Raw genomic sequence first — 11,864 nt, forward strand, 5'->3', positions numbered from 1 at the left:
TGAGTACTCAACACTGTTGGCGAAAACGCAATTTTGTTTCACTTCCTTTCTCTTCCTCCTTTTCAGGAAAAAAAGTACGAGTCAGCGCGAGCATTCACCCATCCGTGCACTCACCACTGTCTTCTCCAAGTTCAAAGTTCACGAATCCGCGACTCTTCCCCATCCTTAATAGATAGGCTTCCCGGCTGCTAGCTACCGGTAAAAGCCGCAATCAAGCCAATTCAGGCACGTGAAGATGGGCATTTTGGTTGCTTGAGAATTGCGGCAGCTGCCAACGAAAGCCATAAAGCAGGTCGGCACTCCGCTTTTTGACGTGCGCGCATCTTTATATGCATGTCTAGGCGTCATTGTGTAGCGGCTGGAGTATGAATGCCTTGTAATTGAAAGCAAACAAGGAATTGCTGCGCTTTACCTATTCATTTTCAACAGCCTTATTGTTTGCTCTTCCAAAGTCGCCCAATTCGCGCGCTTGACAGAGGTGCTCTAGCTTGTACGCGGTCTTGGCGACCCACTTAGCCTATAACGTCTGCTGCTATACAAGGCTCCTGAGATGACGCGCTTCTTTTCCCTGTAACACCCATAAGGAAGCCCGGACAGCTTAATCACACGGCCCGGATTTCACGGCGACGATCGTCTTCTGAAAAAGAGCGGCAGCAACAGTGACACTGTAACAACCGTAACTATATTCCTCCTGGTATCTCTCGTGTATCCCGTCTCGCATTGCAGAGGATAACGCAGCGCGCCAACACGCATGCACCCGCACAAATAGACGGCGCAGCACAACACGCACGCAGACGCTCACGCACGCCAAGTTCGCGATCGGAGTGTTTGTCGCATTGACGTCTTTCGTAACATCTCCGTCCATGGATCTATTTTATTCGACGTGGCCGTGCGTCGCGTGTAATCCATGCGGCCCTTCTCTCGATATAACGAAACAAAGCCAGGCGCACGCCACCGACCGCGATAGAGGTACGCGATTCCCGAAGCTGCAGCAGCAACAGCGGTGGCATTGGCAGCGGAGAGCATGTAGGTTTCCTCGTGCGCGTGGTGTGTGACATATCGGGACTGCTGCCTGCGAGGGTAGTTCTTCGATTTACCCGTTCGCATCGTTTGTCTGCTCCTTTCTTTTCTTGTGTCTTTTATTCTTTTGGCTTTGAGGGCAGCTGCTTCAACGACAGCTGCGGTGACCTGGCTCTCTTTCTGCGGGTGCCCTTGTCGCGCACGCGCGCTTTCGACTATGTAATACCCTTATAGCGAGCCACCCGCTCTCTCGCCAAGAAAGGAGAAAACAGCCCCGTGCGCGTTCTCAGTTGTGGCGATGTTTCTTATACGTTTCCTCCGTGCTGGCGGCGCGTGAACGCGATCCTCCTTCCCTTTGGCGATCTCACGCACCCACCTGAGCGCTGCGCGTGCCAGGCCACCCCCCCACGGGCCGCGATATTATTTCCCGGTTCTCGAGGCTTTCCTCCGCAGCACCGCATTTTCTTTCTTTCCTTCTTTCTTTTTCTTTTTTTCTCCCGTCCCCTCAGATCCGAGCGAGTTCTGCACCACGACGCCATTCGGATATACTTCGCCAACGCTGCCTCTGCTTTGCCTCTCCGCTCATGTCTCCCTCTCTCTCTCTCTTTTCTGTTGTTCCTTCCCGTTGTTCTTGTTTTCGATTCCGTTTCTTGCCTCCGGTGCTTTTTCTTTTTTTTTTTTTTTTGCGGCTGGAGTCGGCGTGTACCACAGCCTGTCCAAACACGTTACCCCACTCGGATCTGCGCGTTTCCATCGCCGAGCGTCTTTTGTGCGATAAAAATAGTCTGGTCTGAACTGGTTGCCATAATAGGCGAGCAATCTTGCTGCCGCGCACGGGGGCAGCAGCGCGCGAGTTTTCGTGCGTTCGATGGAGTGGGTCGCTAAGCTCCGCACTCCTATGCTATATACGCTCAATTACAGTGGTCGAGTGTGGATGTTGCGTTCGGGACGTCAGTGGTGCTCATCGCTGCAGTTTGCGAATGCATATGTCGTAGCGGCGCGAGCACCATAAAAAAAAAAAAGTGGAAGCACGTACTATATAGCAGGTAGCACGCGTCTCGTTGCCGAAGCTCCTGCAGGTCCGGAGAGATACACGAAAGAATGAACTTCCCGAAATGGTACAGTGTATTGTGCGACGCCGTATATGTTGTAGGGCTCTGGATTAATTTTGACCAGCTGGAGTTATTTAACGTTAGCCGTATAAGCGCGTTAAAGGAAACCTTTTTACGTTTCGCCCCCATCGAAATGCAGCAGCCGTGGACGAGAATCGCACCTGCAGCCTCGCCCTCAGCAGCACAACGCCATTCTTTCTTTCACGAGCTTTCACAGCAATTTTCACTAATTTTTTGCTCCATGAATTCTTCAACGTTATGTCACCAACTAGAATGCTCCCGAAACTTACCCGTGACGTTCTCTGAGAGGATAGATAACGGAGTGATGGAGAAGTAGCCATGGCTTTTGGTGACTCATATATATTGTCCGAGCTGGGGCACATTGTTTGTTTGTTTGTTTGTTTGCCTTTACGAGTGGCGCATACTCATTATGGGGGATTGTCCAAGAATCGGCTGACTTAAAAAAATATCAAACGAATCTAAAAAGAAGCACTATTGAAAAATTTGAATAGCTGAAAGAATGAAGTCAAATAACATTTAGTAATTCAGCGAGGGAATAACCCTGATTCAATTAAGTATCTCACAACAGCTGAACCAACATCTCTGTGGTGGTGTCCCAGAGAAGAGGCTCCGAAAGATAAAATATCAGGAATCGTTATATTCAATCTAGCACCATGGCATTGCCTTTTCAAAGCATGTTTTCTTAACCATGAAAAGCGGCCACATGACAGGAAGAGGTGTTCCGTTGTCTCATGCTCACCAAAGAAAGAGCACAAGGAGAAGGGCGCCAGACCAGTTCGATGCAGATAATAGTTTAATGTAGCTATTCCACATATGAACTTTGTAAAGTGGACTTAAATTTTTTATTACGGCAGAACATTCTGCTGCAAGGAAATAGGAGGTGTCGGTAGGCAGTTAAATTTGTTAATGATAGGTTCCAAGAGCCTTGCATGACTGCACGTTTCCTGAACCTAGCAGCAGTTATGAAAGCTGATACAGGAACGATCGGAATAATTGGACCAATAAGGGCCGCTGCCGCCAATCTGTCTGCTAATTAATTAATAACTAATACTTCGTGACCAGGCACCCATACCAATCTAATTAGTGTTAAGTGAGAAGGTATTAGACAATGAAATGTATTTGATATATGTGAGCCACTATTTGCAGTGAGAGCTGAACATAAAGGTCAAGAAGTCAAGGGTAAAACGGACGTCGACCAAAAACATTAAAAGAAAAGAAACCAAGACGTTTAGGCTCCCATACGGGGACCTTGTTCACAATGAATATGAGTCACAATCCGTTACTACTACAACTTCCGAGATTGGGAAGTTCACTTTTCGTGAAGCCAATGTAGTCTCTAGAAACTCAGTTAAGAATACCGGTACGTAGTCAGGAAATCTTAAAGAGAACGACCAGTCTAAAACGCAAGAGAAAATTCTAATTCCTGATTTTCTTCTGATTGCGATGCATCTGTCACTATGACGGCGTTTATTTTTAGTTTATTTTGTAACAGCCTATTTAATATATTGTAAGAAAGGTGTTTCGCGTTGTTTATATATATATGCCGTCAAATGTAATCTGGAGATTCTCTTTCTCACTGCTAATAGGAGGGACCTCACATAATCGTACATATATATGGGATCAACAAGTGCCTGTACTAAGACGACCTGAGGAGTGTGGAACCGAGGACAGGAAGATTGAAAAGATATTGCAGGCTGAGACATAAAAGTGATTTGTAATTTAATAGGGGACTCATACATCTTTAAGAACGTTTGGACAGTTTGTTGGCAACGAACTTTGGTGAACCTAGGCACAGGTGTAAAGCTTCCCGTTCCAGAAGAACAAAGAGATGTAATTTATATGCCGGCGCTCCTGAATCTAGAACGCATTCAAATTCCAAAATTGGTCGTAGGTACATTTTACAAATCGCCACAAAAGAGTCTCTCCGCATCCCCGATCGACTGTTGCCAAGCCTTCTTAGCGTTTCAACCACTCGCGCACCTTCTTTATTTATGTATTCAGTGTGCTAGCGCCACATAAGCTGGTTATCATATATTATGCCAAGGTATTTTACCCAGTCCACATGAGGTGTATTCGGCAGGCGGTAGGTAAAGTATATTTGTAATGGATCCCTTATAGGAAAAAACTATATTTGAGCATTTTCTGACGTGAAGGGTGAGACGAATATTCTGCAACCAGTTTTCTATGGCGCAAAGGTATGCTTGCAATCGACTACATAAAGAAAGAGTAGATGTCATCGTCTGATACTAAAAACGCCATGTCATCTGCGTATACATATGTGTAAATGCCATTATGATAAGGTGTAGAGGCTAGTAATATGTAAAACAATAAAGGTGAAGAGACAGCTCGTTGTGGAACCCCACGTGGCTGACGATGTCTATTTGACAAAAAAATATTTCACAGAGCAATAAAATTATCTGTCAATTAGAAACTCACTAAACCATTATACATATATTTTGGTAAATGCAGGTTTCCTAATCGATTACGTAATACTAAATGTTCTACAGTGTGATAGGCTTTCGATATATCTAAAGTTATTAGAACTGCAATTTTTCTCTAGCGTCGTGCTAGTTTTATCTGGCTTTCTAGGTCCACATGAGCATGCCAAATGGAACAGCCAGATCTAAAACCAAGTTGACAAAGGCTGAGTGCATCTTTGTCCTCTACTAGTTTCATAAGACGAACATTAAGAATCCTTTCTATTAATTTAACCAAATTCGAGAATAGAGCAATTGCGTGAGTATAGTCCAGCGTGAATCCGTCACTATTATTTTTAAGAACCTGAATAATTCTAGCCCTTTTCCAACTGGAAGGTATCCACGAAAATTCAATAGAATAGTTTATTACGTCTAAGAGGTCATCTGAGGACACCTTGAATAAAGTGTTTAACATTTTTGTTACTCCGTCTGCACCAGTGGCGTAATGTGGCAGACTTTTCACTGCTGTAGCCAGTTCCAGCATAGTGGTCTCTGTAAAATCATCTGACCGGATTCGTAACTTGGCACATGGAGATAATAAGCAAGTCAATCGACTTTTTAAACCCTTTGCGATTTCTTCTATCATTTGTGTCATTTATGTTACTCGGTCGCGCAACTATTCTTCTGGTGCGAAGAAAATTGAAAAGTGCACTCTTCTTTTTAGATTTTGATAGATAATTGAAATGTTTACAATTGATAATAGTCGTCTTTTGCTTTAGAAACTGTATGTCTAAAGACAGTTTTGTAGAATTTATAATCACTCCAACTTTTTGGACACTGGTTATATAAAAAATTTTTCCAGGCTGCTTTCCTTGTTCTATAATCACGAGAACAGTCGGAATTTCACCAAGGGCTGTAGGAATAACCGTTGCTAGATCAAACTGCAAATTCCTATTGCTTGCTGGACTTTCAAGGGCAAAACAAATAATCTTCGTTTTTTGTTTATTGAAAGCATCTGACAGGGACGAAAGCAGAGACCGCAAAGACTTCTTGAAGGTATTGTAGTTTAGAAAAGTTTGACCTTGGTGATCCGTGGTTGTAATAGAGCGTGCTATTTCAAATAATAGCGGCAGATGATCACCATTAGAGACACAATCAACAGCTGACCACGAAGACACAGAGAGACTACGCCTAGAGAATGTGAGATAGATTGCAGACTGATTTTGGCCACGCGCAAATGCAGTTGATCCAGAATTTTCACAAGGAAGGTTATTGTCTAATGACCAATTCCACAAGCGGTACCACACGAATCTGTCTTTAAACCCCATGCATCATGATGCGACTTGAAATCCCCAGTAAGTAAAACATCGCGCCCACAACTAGCTATAACACTGTCAAGGCACCTAGGGTCCTGCACGCCGAAAGAAAAATAAGTCTTACGATATAAAGTAGGCAACATCCTGGAAAAATGAATTCTATAGCCAGAATTTCGCACTCATGATCCGTCAGTTCAAATGTAATGTTAGCTTTATGACATATTTTAGCAGAAATAAATATATTTAGTCCACCCCCTCTTGCAGGGTGGTCTAGCCGAAAACATCTGTAAAATTTTAAATGGAAATTTTTCTCCGTTGTCAACCAAGTTTTCTGTATTATTATTATATCCGGATTAAGTTGGTTAGTAAGAGAAAACAGGTCTACAGAAGCTGATAATGTGGAGCGGCGGTTACACTGAAGTACCTTCAATGATCCTATGATGAAGATGCTGCAGTCGTAAGAGGCGTCTTTGATACACTTGCCTTCAAATTAAACTTAGACTGACATTTCTTAGATTTCGAATAGGGAAATGAGGTAGAATCCTCACTGATATTCGACATAGCTCTTCTTGGTATCCGACCGTTATGTTCTGCGTCTCTCATTTCTGAATCTTGTACATAGTCTGGTTGTCAGAAGCAGAGTGAGCGGGAGGGGAACTAGTAGACGCTGAACCATCCCAAGAGATAGTTGTCTCCCTATTTTGATCGCAAGACTGTTGTACCGAACCTATGAGCTCACAAACAGAGCATAGACCAGCAGCTTGGATTAGCATATTCATCTGCGAAGAAATAGCCCGTGCGATGCTTTCGCCAAGGTTTACCAACAGATATTCCATGGCCTTAGCCACGGCCTTTTGAACAGCATCTTCTATGGCTGCAGTAAGAGATAAGTCAGGTACAGTAGTCTGCCTAGCCGGAACTCCAGCATAGCCAAATGTTCTTTCTTTTACAATATGTATACCTTCTCTTCTGGAGCAACCTTTTTTGTCCATAACTTCGAGTACCTGTACTTCTTGGGCTCGCACTGAACAGTTCGAGTAATCAGCCGGATGATTTCCATCACAGAGGCAGCATCGCTCCCTTTGAGAAATGTAATAACTTGGAGCGCGACTTTCTCCGCATGTTCAGCACCGTTGGCTGCATTTACACCCTCCGATACAATGGCCAAAACGCCAGCAATCGCGACATTGAAGCGGACGCAGCGCAAGAGGCTCTACTTTGAATACAAGGGGCCATGCCTTGATCTCTGATGGGCAGGAAGTGTCAGCAAAAGTGGCCATCACTGATTCTGTTGGTACTCTGTTACTTTACACGACTCCTTTACAGCGATTATACAGGATGCGATTACAGGCTGCGGAAGATGTGCACTTGAGTGAATCCTCAACACGTCTTGCCTGGCGAACTATGAACAATACCTCCACGGCCAAGGTGTCTTACGTCCGGGATGGTGTGGTACAATGGTGTAGCTACGTGAAGATCCTCCTGCATAGCCTGAAGGTTATTCAATCTGATGGAGCCTCCATTCGAAGGAACAAATGCCATAGGAGTGCTGGTTACACCGCTGCGTAGGAAGAAATCGAAAGGTAACTCGTGAGTGGGAAGAGATGCCGCCCAAGGGGGAAAACCCCTCCACGGGGAATTCTTGGACATCAACCTAGGCTGAAAGGGGAAACGCTAAGGAGAGACTACATAAAACAATAATAAAAGGGATAAGGTCACCCGATGCTCAGTGAAACCACCAGCTGAGCCGAATTGAACGTTGCTCACACGGTGCCTGAGCGAGTCTTCCTCTAAAGGGTTCCCATTTTGCCCTCTTTCGTTCTCGTCGTAGCTGGGGTGGTTCTGTTCTTGTATAGCTTTTCCTGGGAGTTATTGCAGGGTTCGTAATATTAGTAGATATTGATGAGAGCCTTTATACATGAAGCGTGAATTTTGCATTCGAGGCGTTGAAGGGAAAAATCGCGGCAATGGGTGCTTGCTGAGGTTCACTACGACAGCGAGTGCTAAGGATGACGACGACGACGACGACGACGACGACAACAACAACAGCGTTGGTTTAGGCGAAAACACTCAAACCTCTAACTCTAAAAGGCGCTGGTTTTGCTGACAGCCGGAGTTCGACATTTTGTCCGTGCAAGGGATTTAATGCTATAGCATCATACAGATAACAAATTACGCAGATTCAACGCGCATTGTGCGATCTCTGTAAGCGAAGCTTAAATGAAGTGATTTATTTATTTATTTATTTATTTATTTATTTATTTATTTATTTATTTATTTATTTATTTATTTATTTATTTATATTTTATCGTGCCCTAGACAGGCACGAGTAGGGTAGGCAAATAAAAAAAGAACACATAGCTAATAATTCAGACAGTGTATTCAATGTGAATATTTGGTAAATTTTTAGTGTCTTTAATTCTGTTATTGTTCAAGGAATGAAAGACCTCCTAGCGCATCAGTTCTTGCGCAGTACGATGTTAGAAAAAGCGAATCGGGGCGCCATGCTGGTCTGGTTGCTAGTGGTGGCAGATACTCGTTGGGGTCGACAGCAAGCTTGTTAGTCAGGAGCAGGGATAGGCAATTATTCTGCTGAAATTTTCTGCGTAAGCAGAGTGACTGGATAGCGTTATCCTACATTAGTTAAGACGGGGAATCATTCTGGGAATACTTGGAGTAAATGAATCTGACGGTTTTTCTGCATTCGTTCAATCTACTTGGTGGGTGCGTCGGTGGACGACGCCTGCGTATTCAAGTCTGTGTCCGATCGTAATTGATTAGCTTAGTGCGTAGTTTGTGTCTAAGTAGGCGCAGCTTCCGAAAGGCCGACTTGCAGATTTTGTCAACATGCATGCAAGATAGGTTATTAGTGATAGTAACTTCCACGTATTTGTGGCTTGAAATTTCTTGCAAGTGTGAAGAACCGAGAGTGTAAGTGTTAAGACATGGTGCTTTTTACGCGTGACACGAAGAATGAAAGCTTTTTATGTGTTAATAACTATTTCCCGCGTTTTGTACCAGACGAGTTTGTTGTTAAACTAAGTGTTGAGTTCAGCTTGACCGTTTGTTAGTGCAGATCTCGCATTACAAAACACAATCGTCAACAAATAAAGGCATATTAGTAGGACAGTCTGCAGCAGTGTGTCGGAACGGAACGATAACCAAAACGAAAAGAAAATTTGCCCGGAACGAGAACCTAACCGAAATATTATTTATTATTTTGTTTCGGAGTGAAACCGAAATGTTTTTGATCGTTTTTTGGTTCAAGGGGAAACTCCGCAATTCCGAAACAACCGACTTCAGGCAACGTCAGAATTAGCGCGTATATCTCAGGCAGAAATAGTACGAGTCATAGTTGGTCGATCGCTCCACTAATCTAAGCCTGTCGCTCGGTGCGCTAGCAGATCGGCATCGTGGCAAAACCTAAGCTGAAGAGTTTATCATTTCGTTTTCTATGTACAAAACGCTTTGTTACCGAAGTTTTATCGTTCGTTTATGTTCGTTTAAGTTCGCTTTATCGGAACAGCGATCTCGCATTTCGGTGAGTACACTCGATGACGTGCTGTTTCTGAGATCATACTCAGTGCCTTGACTCAAGGCACTGAGCGTCATCTCAGAATTCATAATTCACTTATAATAGAGAAAAAATAAATACTATGTTTTTTATAGTTACTTTGCTTCGAAAATTTTTGCAGGTGAACCAAAACGGTTCTGAACCATTACGGATGATTTTTTTTTTTCGTTCCAGAGCAGAATTGGAACGGAATGTTTTTCAGTGGAAGGAAACTAAAACTATAACGAAAAGCATTTCGTTTCGACACCCTGGTCTACAGCGGTCGCAATATCATTAATATACAACAAAAACAGTGATGGGACCCAGGAAGCTTGCCTGAAGTACCCCAGATGTTAGTACAAGACAGCCAGAGTGTTGTCCATATATTTCTACAAAATGCTTTAGTTTAGTCAAATGTGCAGCTATTCGTGATATTATTGTTCCTGACGAGCCAAGATTTCAGAGTTAATATAAAAAGGGGTCTTGAGGTACAAGCTTGAATGTATTGCTAAAATTTAAAACGATCTTATCTGTCTGACCATTGTTGTCAAGAGATGCTACGAGCGCGTGAACTACTGTGATTAACCGAGTAATTGTCGAGTGGTCTTTTTTGAACTCGTGCTGGAAGCTTGTCAGGGAGGCAATGCTCGTCCTGGAATTCATGCATTTTCTTGGATGCTGTATGCTTCAAAAGTTTACAGCATGATGATAAGTAAGTTGGACGGTAATTACTAAGAATTAGTCGGTCCCCCTTCTTTTATTTTGAATATAGGAACTGCTGGGGCCATCCTCCCATCATCAGAAAGGTTGCCAGCCGATAGCAAGACACGAAACAATTATCACGTGCAGTTTAGCATTTGGCTCAGCGTTACACCGCGGGAACAAGTTTAGAATATTGTCGGGTCTGCAAGTTTTATTTTTTTTATTTTATAAGCTCAGGAGAAAGGAAAGCACCACAGCACACGAAATGTAATTTACCGGTGGCAAAGAGAATGATTCTGCGCTGAACGCACAGGGCACTGGGACTCGAAAACGCGCGATGAAAATAATTATTAGAATGTACAGCAATTTCTTTAGTATTTCTGTCATTGCGCTGCCGACTTCGACCTATGAAACAGGTTTCTTTATCTCTGTAATATAGTCCCAGAATTTGACCGGATCATTTTTCGTGAAGCTACGCAGCAGTTTTTTTTTTTTTTGAAGTAGTAGCTCAACTGAGTCACGCAGCGCACGTGCGAGCCACTCGGGTAATTCTCGAATACTTGTCGAATCCGCATGCTTCTTTTTTTTAATCCCTTCATTTTACGCTTAAGCTGAATGATGCGGGGCGACTTCCAATGCTTGTGAACTCATATCTGGTTAACCTCCCTGCCTTTCCTTTTCATTCTCTCTCTCTCTCTCCGCTTGTTCAGTACGAAATTCTCAATGCAATACTGGCATTTTCTTTTGAACCTATCCCAAAGATGCAGGTGCCAGTATCATTGAAGTAAGCCAGCCAAGTGTTCTGTTATGCACTCCTCGTTGGCACGCGAGTAATATTTGGTGGAACGCAATGGGGACTTTTCAAGGGGCTCACAGTGGTGTAGGTCTGGAAAGGATACATTCACAAGGTTGTGTCAATTGAAATTAAATGTCTTACAAGCAACCGCGACGCGTACAATTTGATGAGAACAGGTGTATCGGCAGAAAAGTATGACACGTATCAAGCAACACTTAGACGTTCTGTACATCTTGTGTCACAATGAGACATACCCATTCTGGAGCATTGGCCAAGAACGAGCACACATCTAGCGGAACATACCGAATGGCCAAATCAAAGAAAATAAAGTAAATCAAGAAATCCGTGAAACACAATTCATCATTTCATGAAGAAGTCGGTGTGCTTTAGATATGCCTGTGAGCCGACGTGATATGCTCAATTTTTGTGAAGCAAGTTTTTTTTTCAACGCAGAATATAGCTGCAAATACGCGGCCAGCACGCAAGCTTTATAAGAGGCACTTGGTGGCTACCTTCATATAACCTTCGTATATACAGGGTGTCCCACCTTTCATGCACCAAGATTTCGAAGTGCGCAAATGTCACGTAGCTGGACAGATCGAACAAGGTATTGTTGTTTGACACCGCTTGGAGACGCTCAGATTATGTTTTGCATTCTGCCTAATTACATAATTAGTCTTAATTAATTAATCACCTTCTCAAATATTATATTTACATTAAAGGTGTCAATGAGAAAATTGTAGAGCGACATGAAAAACTCTCGATACAGCTCTCTGTTGCTCAATAAGTGCTATTCATAAAAGTGTTTTTCCAAGCGTGAAGGAAGGTTGTAAATGCACGCAAAGTGCCTCGAGCTGCCAGTCGCACGGCAGTTGTTAATCCGGCGCGCTGTTAGCACGTTAGAATGCAGGTCATCCCCCGTAATTA

This window comes from Dermacentor andersoni, chromosome 2, assembly GCF_023375885.2.
Source record: "Dermacentor andersoni chromosome 2, qqDerAnde1_hic_scaffold, whole genome shotgun sequence".
Lineage (NCBI taxonomy): Eukaryota > Metazoa > Arthropoda > Arachnida > Ixodida > Ixodidae > Dermacentor > Dermacentor andersoni.